General features: G+C 39.2%; 2 long non-coding RNA genes across 2 annotated transcripts; one reads left to right on the forward strand and one right to left on the reverse strand.

The window, feature by feature from the left end:
* The first annotated feature begins 9,597 nt into the window (after window positions 1–9,597).
* On the forward strand, window positions 9,598–10,485 carry LOC137629405 (uncharacterized). The gene is made up of 2 exons (XR_011041494.1): window positions 9,598–9,848; window positions 10,045–10,485. It is a non-coding gene; the product is annotated as an uncharacterized lncRNA (long non-coding RNA).
* On the reverse strand, window positions 10,442–11,554 carry LOC137629406 (uncharacterized). Its single transcript, XR_011041495.1, has 2 exons — window positions 10,692–11,554; window positions 10,442–10,523 (listed from the first exon to the last, which is right to left on the reverse strand). It is a non-coding gene; the product is annotated as an uncharacterized lncRNA (long non-coding RNA).
* Window positions 11,555–11,910: the final 356 nt, after the last annotated feature.

Genomic DNA, 11,910 nt, shown 5'->3' on the forward strand with positions numbered 1-11,910 from the left:
CTGGTTCTCTATGGGGAGGAAGGGTGGGTCAATTAAATCATGATTATCGGGTAAGTATATTCAAAAATTTATTTTACTAATGAAAATAACATTTTTCAATATTAATCTTACCCGATAATCATGTAGCTGATTCACACCCAGGGAGGTGGGTGAAAACCAGTGTACATGTATATCAAGAAGCTAAGTATCCCGTATTTCATATTATCAGTTATTCAAAATAACAATGAAATTATAAGTACCTGGTAAGGAAGTCGACATGAACCATTACTCTGCCTTTAATAAGTTCGTCTTCCTTACTGAGCGCAGCGTTCCTCTTAGGAGGCTGAACAACTCTAAGGTGCTGAAGTATCAAGGGCTGCAACCCATACTAAAGGACCTCATCACAACCTTTAACCTCGGCGCTTCTCAAGAAAGAATTGACCACCCGCCAAATCAACAAGGATGTGGAAGGCTTCTTAGCCGACCGTACAACCCATAAACAGTATTCAAGAGAAAGGTTAAAAGGTTATGGGATTATGGGAATGTAGTGGCTGAGCCCCCGCCTACTACTGCATTCGTTGCTACGAATGGTCCCAGGGTGTAGCAGTACTCGTAAAGAGACTGGACATCTTTAAGATAGAATGATGCGAACACTGACTTGCTTCTCCAATAGGTTGCATCCATAACACTCTGCAGAGAACGGTTCTGTTTGAAGGCCACTGAAGTAGCCACAGCTCTCACTTCATGTGTCCTTACCTTCAGCAAAGCAAGGTCTTCTTCCTTCAGATGAGAATGTGCTTCCCTAATCAGAAGCCTGAATAGTAAGAAACTGAGTTCTTAGACCTTGGAAAAGAAGGCTTCTTGATAGCACACCATAAGGCTTCTGATTGTCCTCGTAAAGGTTAAGACCTTTTTAGATAGTACCTAAGAGCTCTAACTGGGCAAAGTACTCTCTCCAGTTCATTCCCCACCAAGTTGGACAGGCTTGGGATCTCGAACGACTTAGGCCAAGGACGTGAAGGAAGCTCGTTTTAGCAAAAACCGAGCTGCAAGGAACATGTAGCCGTTTCAGATGTGAAAACTATGTTCCTGCTGAAGGCGTGGATCTCACTTACTCTTTTAGCTGTTGTCAAGCACACGAGGAAAAGAGTTTTTAATGTGAGGTCCTAAAAAGAGGCTGATTGGAGAGGTTCAAATCTTGATGACATAAGGAACCTTAGGACCACGTCTAGATTCCAGCCTGGAGTGGACAACCGACGTTCCTTTGAGGTCTCAAAAGACCTAGGGAGGTCCTGTAGATCTTTGTTGGTGGAAAGATCCAAGCCTCTGTGGCGGAAAACCGCTGCCAACATACTTCTGTAACCCTTGATCGTAGGAGCTGAAAGGGATCTTACGTTCCTTAGATGTAACAGGAAGTCAGCAATCTGGGTTACAGTGGTACTGGTTGAGGAAACTGCATTGGCCTTGTACCAGCTTCGGAAGACTTCCCCTTGAGACTGATAGACTCTGAGAGTGGATGTTCTCCTTGCTCTGGCAATCGCTCTGGCTGCCTCCTTCGAAAAGCCCCTAGCTCTTGAGAGTCTTTCGAAAGTCTGAAGGCAGTCAGACGAAGAGCGTGGAGGTTTGGGTGTACCTTCTTTACGTGAGGTTGACGTAGAAGGTTCACTCCTAGAGGAAGAGTCCTGGGAATGTCGACCAGCCATTGTAGTACCTCTATGAACCATTCTCTCACGGGCCAGAGCGGAGCCAACCAACGTCAGCCGTGTCCCTTTGCGAGAGGAGAACTTCTGAAGTACCCTGTTGACAATCTTGAATGGCGGGAATGCATACAGGTCGAGATGGGACCAATCCAGCAGAAAAGCATCCACGTGAACTGCTGCTGGGTCTGGAATCGGAGAACAATACAACGGGAGTCTCTAGGTTATCGAGGTAGCGAACAGATCTATGGTTGGCTGACCCCACAGGGCCCAAAGTCTGCTGCAAACATTCTTGTGAAGGGTCCACTCTGTGGGGATGACCTGACCCTTCCGGCTGAGGCGATCTGCCATGACATTCATATCGTCCTGAATGAACCTCGTTACCAGCGTGAGCTTTCGATCTTTGACCAGATGAGGAGGTCCCTTGCGATCTAGAACAACTTCCACGAATGAGTCCCTCCCTGCTTGGAGATGTAAGCCAAGGCTGTGGTGTTGTCAGAGTCCACCTCCACCACCTTGTTAAGCTGGAGGGACTTGAAGTTTATCAAGGCCAGATGAACCGCCAACAACTCCTTGCAATTGATGTGAAGTGTCCTTTGCTCCTGATTCCATGTTCCCGAGCATTCCTGTCCGTCCAAAGTCGCACCCCAGCCCGTGTCTGATGCGTCCGAGAGGAGACGGCGGTCGGGTTTCTGAACAGCCAAAGGTAGACTTCCTTGAGAAGAAAGCTGTTCTTACACCACGCGAGAGTAGGCCTCCTCTCTTCGGAAACAGGAACTGAGACCGTCTCTAGCGTCATGTCCTTTATCCAGTGAGCAGCTAGATGATACTGAAGGGGGCGGAGGTGGAGTCTCCCTAACACGATGAACAGGGCCAGCGATGAAAGTGTCCCTGTTAGACTCATCCACTACCTGACTGAGCATCGGTTCCTTCTCAGCATGCTCTGGATGCATTCTAGGGCTTGGAAGATCCTTGGGGCCGACGGAAAAGCCCGAAAAGCTCGACTCTGAAGATCCATACCCAGGTAGACAATGGTCTGGGATGGGACGAGCTGGGACTCCTCAAAATTGACCAGGAGGCCCAGTTCCTTGGTCAGATCCATAGTCCATCTGAGAATCTCCAGACAGCGACGACTTGTGGGAGCTCTTAAAAGCCAGTCGTCTGACGGAGCCGGACACAAGATCATGGTACTGCTGCACAGTCTGTGAACTGTCAACCATGGGGAAGCGAGGAAGTACAGTGACAACCCGAAGCTGTCTAGACTGTCTGGGTCGTACAGACAACTCCTTATCGGGTTGCTGAGGTTGCCGCACTGCGTCACAACAAGTCACTTCTGCTGGTTGTTGAACGTCTTCCCAGTGACACACTGACTCCGTAAACAAAAAATCCTCTAACAAGGACTAAGCTTGGACTGCATGTCTTGCAACACAGCTCAAGGTCTATGGGAGCAGGTGTGGTAACAGACGGGGTTAGCGACTGAAGTGGAACCATTACCTTCCCTGGAAGCATGTTATGCTTAAATAAAAGTCCATAGGAGGCTACGCAGCTAAAGGCTCCTCTCCAAATGACAGAGTCCTCAAGGGAATATCAGAAGGAGGGAGAATAGCACTTTCTCATCTACAGGAACCATATCCGAGAAAAGCTAAGTTCTCTCAGTGAGGGTTTCACTGGTGCAATAGCAGCAGACTAGAAGGCAACGTTATGAAACTGCTTGACAGTCTAGTGAGTTGGAAACAACCAAAGATGTGTGACTGAGAAGCATGCGGTAAGGTATGCAGAGCATGCTGTATGCAGAGCATGCTGTATGTAGAGCATGCTGTAAGGTAAGCAGAGCATGTTGCATGGCGTGTGGCTTATGCTGCATGGGATGAGGCTCATGCTGCATGGGATGAGGCTCATGCTGCTTAAAAGAAATCTGAACCTGACACTAATCTAGCTGTCCGAGGATTTACCTGGTGAGACATCAGTCTCTTTACCAGAGAGTTTTACCAGATTTCCCCGGGCCACCACGTGACACAATTGGTAGTAATTCATTCAAATTACCTCTAATGAGTCAATATGGATAAATATCAACACAACATCGTGTTCAAATAGAAATAAATTTCTACCTCATACTTGGGATCGAACACTAGCCCCTTCTAATGAAATTAGAATGTAAATTTATTAATAAAACATTAAAAAAAAAGAATACAAGTGAGTATTATTGATTGTTCCATTTAATGTTTTTTTTTTTTTTTTTTTTTTTTTTTTTTTTTTTTTTTTAAGTTGTAAGCTGATGGGATAAGCTCTTGGCTTTCATATAGCCCACGGCTCAAAAACTGAGATAGATAGCTGCTAGCGGAAAGTCAACCCTTTAAGAAGTGATAAACCTGTCTCTTGAAGACAAAAAGGTTGTAGGAATCAGTGTTATTGTATTATATACAAATAAAAAATTATCTAGGGAAATATTGATGAAAATGGGGTAATTTCGTGGACGAATCTAAGGTAATTTGTCCAACTTGACCTGGCAGCACTGTCAAGAGTTGCGCTTGCCTCAAGGGTTGAGGTGGCTGCGCAGAGAGAGGCTCTTGACTCACGAGTTGAGGTTCTTGAGGAGCTTGCCTCTTCTCGCCTCGAGGAAAGTGGAGGTGGTTGCTGCGAGAGTTGAGGTGGCTGCCTCAAGGATGGTAGAGGTTGTCGTACCTCAAGAGGTTGCTGCCTCGAGGGTGGTTGTAATGCAAGATACTCCTGCCTCAAGGGTAGAGGAGGTTGTAAGGCATAAGGCTCCTGCCCCCATTGTTGAGGAGGTTGCTGCGTGGTAAGAGGCTCCTGCCTCAAGGAAAGTGGAGGTTGCTGCACAGCGCTGGTATCTGGCAACTCCCAACGCGGCAGCTCACGCATGGAGGTAGCTTGAGGAACCTCAACCTCATACGTCTGGCAGATTGTACTGCGCAGAGGAGGAGGAGCGTTCGCAGGAGGAGGTGTATTAACCTTCTCTGCCTGAAACTCCTGCATCAACACCGCAAGCTGAGACTGCATTGTCTGCAGCATAGACCACTAGAGTTTAAGAAAGACAACAACAAACGGAGCTACTGTCCGTTGAGACTGAGGGTCTAAAACAGCTGGTGCGGCAACAGACGGAGCTACTGCCTGTTGCGATACCACCTTGCCTCTCTGGGAGGTGTGCAGTTGTCGTACTGCAGCAAGTCCGAACTGACCCAGGGCTAATGGCTACACCTAGGAGTTGGACTTGTGCGGAAGGGACCGACTTGCACTTAAAAGCTGCAAGATTTGGTCCATGGTTTCTGCGAGAAACCTCTTCCGAAGACGAGGAATAAAAGGGCTCTCTCGTCTTTGTGTGGGTGGGGTGATCACGTCGGCAACGTGTGTAGATACACCCGAAACCACGGAGGGAAAACGTCTGTTCGTCGATCAAGGCCTGCTGAACCCATAAGTCCTTCGACATTACTTCTCCCCTGGGCTTGGGAGCTTGTAAGAGGTCCCAGACTAGGCGAACAACTGGCACGAACAGACGAACCCTCGAACGCAACACTGTAACACTTTGCGCTTATCACTTATCACTTTTGATTTTCTGTTTGCACTTATTTCACTGAACTCGAAACTTTAAGTGGTTTGTACCTGAAACACGCAATTCTATCCTTCCTTAAAAGTTAGTAATTGCGAAAACAGAATTACAATGTAACAGAAAAATCTAATGAAAGATAAATAATTCAGTGGCTGGAAAGAGACTAAACACTAGATCAAATAAACTACGTTTAAAATCTCTCACCGCATAAAGCTTGAGAACAAGAATAAAACTCTATAAACGTTTACCTTCTTCCCCTAAAGAGACTAGGGAGAAGAGCAAAAACGATAACAACGTTACTCGCTTGAACGAAACGTTTATCCTCCTCTCTCTCCCTCCGTCTCTAACTCTCTCTCTCTCTCTCTCTCTTGACTTAGAACCTGAGAGAAGAGCCCAATCATATATATCGTTAAAACATATTATTGTTAAAGGAAAAAAACTGAAAGATTTCCCAAATAAAAAGTTCCTTTATTAGAATTAAAACCATTAAGCTAAGAAAGAATGAACAAAACGCTAGAAACGGTTTACTCTTACTGCAACGTGACTCCGTGAAAATTCTCTCTCTATCGTAACGATAGAGCGCAAGTTGAACGTTCTGAACGTCAACAACTGCAGAGACAAAACAAAACGTTAGTTCAACTTTGAAAACAGTACGAGACTATCAAAGAAATTCTTTCAAAAACATTAAAATAGCATAATATGTTAACAGGTAAAACCGAAATGACGGGCTCAATGTTAATTAACTTCGGTACCAAGAAAAGACCGCCTACTATTAGGAAAGGTCGAATATAAACAAATATAAAAATTAATTTTAATAAGTTTATAATAAAAGGAAGTTAATCGAAGAGGCCTATAAAAGGCGGAGAGATATAAAATAAATCTATAACTTTTGTTAAGCAAAATTAAGAAAGAGAGTCTATACTCTCTTAGACACCAACACTTCCGTCTAAGGGAAGGGTCGGCCATTTAAAAGTGAAAGAGAGTTCATACTCTCTTCGTCACCATAATTAATCAAATTAATTCCAAAAACTAGCTAAGCTAATGATAAAACTTCCTGAATAGCGAAAGCTAAACTCTAGAGCAAATACATCACCAAATCGTGAGCAAAAACTCCAGAATCAACAGCGTATCCATGTAGGTCTAGCCGGAGGCACGACAGAGGAAAAATTGAGGTGGTGTCAACAAGAAGTACTGCAGTACCTGGCCACAGGTGGCGCTGGTGAGTACACCCCCCTCTTGTATAGCGATCGCTGGCGTATCCCTTCCGTAGAATGCTGTCGGGCAACGGAGTTGACAGCTACATGATTATCGGGTAAGATTAATATTGAAAAATCCTATTTTAAGGTACCCTAGGTTTAGTTAGGTTAGGTATGCTTAGTTATGTAAGTATATCTGGGTAAAAATATCCTATTTTAAGGTACTCTAGGTTTAGTTAGGTTAGGTATGCTTAGTTATGTAAGTATATCTGGGTAAAAATATCCTATTTTAAGGTAGCTAAGGTTTAGTTAGGTTAGGTATGCTTAGTTATATAAGTTTATCTGGGTAAAAATATCCTATTTTAAGGTACTCTAGGTTTAGTTAGGTTAGATATGTTTAGTTATGTAAGTTCATCTGGGTAAAAATATCCTATTTTAAGGTAGCCAAGGTTTAGTTAGGTTAGGTATGCTTAGTTATATAAGTTTATCTGGGTAAAAATATCCTATTTTAAGGTAGCCTAGGTTTAGTTAGGTTAGGTATGCTTAGTTATATAAGTATATCTGGGTAAAAATATCCTATTTTAAGGTAGCCTAGGTTTAGTTAGGTTAGGTATGCTTAGTTATATAAGTATATCTGGGTAAAAATATCCTATTTTAAGGTACCCTAGGTTTAGTTAGGTTAGGTATGCTTAGTTATATAAGTTTATCTGGGTAAAAATATCCTATTTTAAGGTACTCTAGGTTTAGTTAGGTTAGATATGTTTAGTTATGTAAGTTCATCTGGGTAAAAATATCCTATTTTAAGGTAGCCAAGGTTTAGTTAGGTTAGGTATGCTTAGTTATATAAGTTTATCTGGGTAAAAATATCCTATTTTAAGGTACCCTAGGTTTAGTTAGGTTAGGTATGCTTAGTTATATAAGTATATCTGGGTAAAAATATCCTATTTTAAGGTAGCCTAGGTTTAGTTAGGTTAGGTATGCTTAGTTATATAAGTATATCTGGGTAAAAATATCCTATTTTAAGGTACCCTAGGTTTAGTTAGGTTAGGTATGCTTAGTTATATAAGTTTATCTGGGTAAAAATATCCTATTTTAAGGTACCCTAGGTTTAGTTAGGTTAGGTATGCTTAGTTATATAAGTTTATCTGGGTAAAAATATCCTATTTTAAGGTACCCTAGGTTTAGTTAGGTTAGGTATGCTTAGTTATATAAGTATATCTGGGTAAAAATATCCTATTTTAAGGTAGCCTAGGTTTAGTTAGGTTAGGTATGCTTAGTTATATAAGTATATCTGGGTAAAAATATCCTATTTTAAGGTACCCTAGGTTTAGTTAGGTTAGGCATGCTAAGTTATATAAGTATATGTGGGTAAAATATCCTATTTCTAGGTAGCCTAGGTTTGGTTAGGTTAGGTAAGGCTATCTAATATTCTTTAAGGTCTTTAGGTAACTATCAGGTTAGGTTATTTATCATATAGCCAAGTTCTTGTTGGTCATTATATAAGACGACAGTATGTATTCTATATGGTCCTAAGGTAATCCAATAGAAATAAAAATGAAGGCAATGTCTACTGCATGTGGCTCCATCACGTTCCTTTAAAGGAACATTCAGTTTTTGGGTTCATTACTCTTTTTTATGTACCATAAATTGATATTAAATTTGAGAAATCAAATGAAATGAGAAATAATGATTTACATATAGTCTCACAATTGGGCTAACCTATATTATCCGTTAATTTTCGTGTTATCCTGCAGCTTGTAAACACATGTAAGAGTAAATCTAACTGAAAATGGAAATGGTTGTCACAACCTCTGATACAATTATATGATCAAAGGCTTGTGTCTTTATAAAGTTTAGCTCATCTACGCCTATTGAATGTTACTATAAGTCGTCTAACAAACATCAAATGATCTTAATTAATGCAATAGTTTAAAATTCGTGGCAATTTCCATTTCCCATGTTGTTTACAACCATGACGTCATAGAAAAATATATTCAGACAAATGGAGTTTGTCATTTTGACGAAAGACTTCATTCCTTTATCTTGAAAAGTTTTGACATGCACATTGGGAAGCTAAAATCTTAAACCTTTAAAATTCAGTTATGAAATATATCAACAAAAGTTTGACATAAATCAAATCACTGTTGGTCGTTTAAGTGATCAGCAAAAATAGATAAAATGTAAGGAATTTAGCTGTTTGGATATTCTGTATATATATATATATATATATATATATATATATATATATATATATATATATATATATATATATATATATATATATACTGTATACACAATGTTATGCTAGCTTAATAATGTCAAGTAATATTTATTTTGTCTTTTTCGAGTAGTTCCCCCTTAATTGTACTGTCATAGCATTTACTCTGTAATCCTTGTTTGAACAGTGATTTTGTTTGTATTTAGTTCTCCTTGCTGGAGTGAAGTTTAGTCTTCTTTGGAAGTTAGAATTTGTACTATCTTTAGAATCACTTGTTCTGTGGAAGTGTTAAGGATTACTCTCTAAAGATCGGCAGTATTTAGTAAGTTGACCCAGCAAGAAACTTTATTTTATGGCTTTATTGTATTAGCATTTTTCGTTTGTGATAGGTGGTGTTTTGGTATTTGCATGTACATAGCTTATTTATTTGTATATATTTTGTGGCATCCCAGAGAAGTAACCCCCTTTAGTTCAGTGTCTTGAAGGGTAAGGGTCGAATTACCTATGTATACTAATTTAACCATGCTGGTTAAGAACCTCTGAGGCTGCTTGTAAGTAGTAAAAGCTGCTCACTGAATATTTTCGAAGTAACATTCGTAACTTTTTAAAACTAACAAAAATAGTGTCGAATATGCTCTTACTTTGATTAACTATTTTGACAAGTGGGTTAAATCTGTCACTCTAAGAGAATAGTTAGTGTTTTAGAAATTGTTAGAGGTATCCCATTAAACCTTGATTTTATAATATTAAAGTAATTATGATTAAAATTACACACCTGGAAGATTTTAAACCCTAAACTAGTTGTGAATCTCATGAAGATATTGTATGAAGGTAGTGGAAATTAGTTTCAACATTACCGCTCAAGATGGAATTAAATTCTTACTACCATAGAAGATTGACTGTAATTCCGACCTTCTAATCTTTCAGGACCTTCAATACATTTCCCAGGTCCCTCAGCGTGGTATTTAAGCTGTTATTGAGTTTGATTAATATTATTTCGGATTTACAGATACCTTCACCTGTGGCTTCACATATGGTATTGAAACCTGTGAGTAATCCAGTCTGTCGAAGGGAGACTATACAATTATCTTCTTTAAGACTGAAGCTATGGTACTTTTTAGTTTCTTATAAGGAATGAGTTGGTAGAACAGTGACACCACCTGGGTCTCTCCCTGCATCCTCGTCCAAAACCAGTTAAGTGTTTTTGTCTATTATTTACATAATTGATGTTGGAAATGCCACATTTTTAATATTAAAAGGATTGATACCAAGTATTCATGACTGAAAATAAAGTTTTTATATCTGTAATCTGTAGGTATCATTTCAATACGGTTCTTCCCTTTGAAATTACAAATGCTGTTGCAACTTTAAGTTTAATTTCATTTTCAGATGGGTAAGTGTCATTGATGACTGCACACAATTACGGGATGAAGGATATAGAGGGACCTGTTTCTTCACTTTAACGTAAGAGTGATTGTTAACCTTCCAAAAAAAATTACCAAATGTCTTTAAGACTCATGATGTTTGGAGCGGAATAATTGCACCAAAGGATGCTGACGTTACATACCACAAAGAATTGTCTACTCCTATAAACGCTGCAATGCTTGGTGTTATTGGTATGGCTGGATTAATAGGAGGTCCTGTCCTAACCTTTAAGTTGCTGCACCTAGATTTTTATCAGCTCTAAGATCGACTGAAGTGGACAGAGGATTATCAACGTGCCTTTGAAGCTATCAAAAGCCTTTTTGAAGTATGTTGAAGGAACCTGAATTCGACTAACTTACACATAACAATGTGGGTATAGGAACAGTTTTGTTGCAGACTAGCAATTTATTTAATTCGCCCATTTTCTAATTAAAAACTGAAGCCTGTTGCAGACTAGCTATTTATTTAATTCGCCCATTTTCTAATTAAAAACTGAAGCCTGTTGCAGACTAGCTATTTATTTAATTCGCCCATTTTCTAATTAAAAACTGAAGCCTGTTGCAGACTAGCTATTTATTTAATTCGCCCATTTTCTAATTAAAAACTGAAGCCTCCTCAGTTCCTAGAGTATAGTGGAGAAGGTTTGGGATTTTTCATTCTTAAAATTTAATTTATATATTTAATTTATAAATAATCATCTCATTGTATGAAGTTTTTCTGACTAATCTGTATTTTGTAAGTAAAATTAAAAACAAATTAAAGGCGAACTCTGTAACCTGCAGCACTATAACATTAACATGTGATATTTCATATAAAAAATATAACCGTATTGCAGACAGACATTAAGGGTGTCTACGTTTTGTTTCCGTATGTAATTCTTTGTGTATGAAGATACTTGCATATTTTATTACTTTGATCCATGATGCTGTCCCCAGAGGGAAGTTATGAAATATTCAACTCTGGTTTCTTAATTGTTCTCATGAAATTTACTGATTGTTTGGTCTGTTAGTCATTTCTGCTGGGGTATAGTTTGCTCCTTAGGTTTTTTTTGTTTTAATAGTATTTTTGAAGTTTGTTCTTATAGTTTAAGTTTTTTAAGTTTTGGTATTCGTTTATTTTTTAAATAAAAAGATGGTTTAACTTCAGGTTTTTGTCTCCTTTGTTATGTACTAAATCCTATTAAGACGACAGTCTCTCTACTCTTGTTAACAGAATAGTAACAATTGGTGTATAAAGGTTCTTGAATCATCTTTTATTACTTGGATCCATAATGCTGTCCCCTATCAAGTGGAGGGAAGTTATGAAATCTTTATTACTTAGTTATATAACTGTTTCCCCTTATGCATTCTCGTGAAATTTACTATGATTGTTTGAAATGTTGGTTTGCCACTTCTTCTGGGGTACAGTTTGCTTCTTAGATTATAATTTGTTTCAATAGTATTTTTGACGTTACTTTTGTTCTAATAGTTGAAGCTGTTTTGGTCTTTTTGTTTTCAAATAAAGAAAAAAAAACAAGGTTTAACTTAGGTTTTATCTCCTTTATGTACTAAATCCTGAGTCTCTATACTCATTGTTACCAGAAGAGTAACAATACACATAAATATGTATATACCTATATGTACGTATGTATATATATGTATTTATATACACTTCATTCTCTACTCGTGAGAACTTATCTCGAAAAGGTTTTCAGTAAACTTGATGGAGAGTTAGAGGGAGTGGATCAGTGGCCATCAGTAGACTCTTAAATGGTAGAAATGGCCGTTAATCCCGAGCAGCCCTCGAGTGGGGGAAGCGTGCGAAGAATCTCGCTTCTAGTGAATAAGCTTT

The sequence above is a fragment of the Palaemon carinicauda genome, chromosome 37 (genome assembly GCF_036898095.1).
Source record: "Palaemon carinicauda isolate YSFRI2023 chromosome 37, ASM3689809v2, whole genome shotgun sequence".
Classification (NCBI taxonomy): domain Eukaryota; kingdom Metazoa; phylum Arthropoda; class Malacostraca; order Decapoda; family Palaemonidae; genus Palaemon; species Palaemon carinicauda.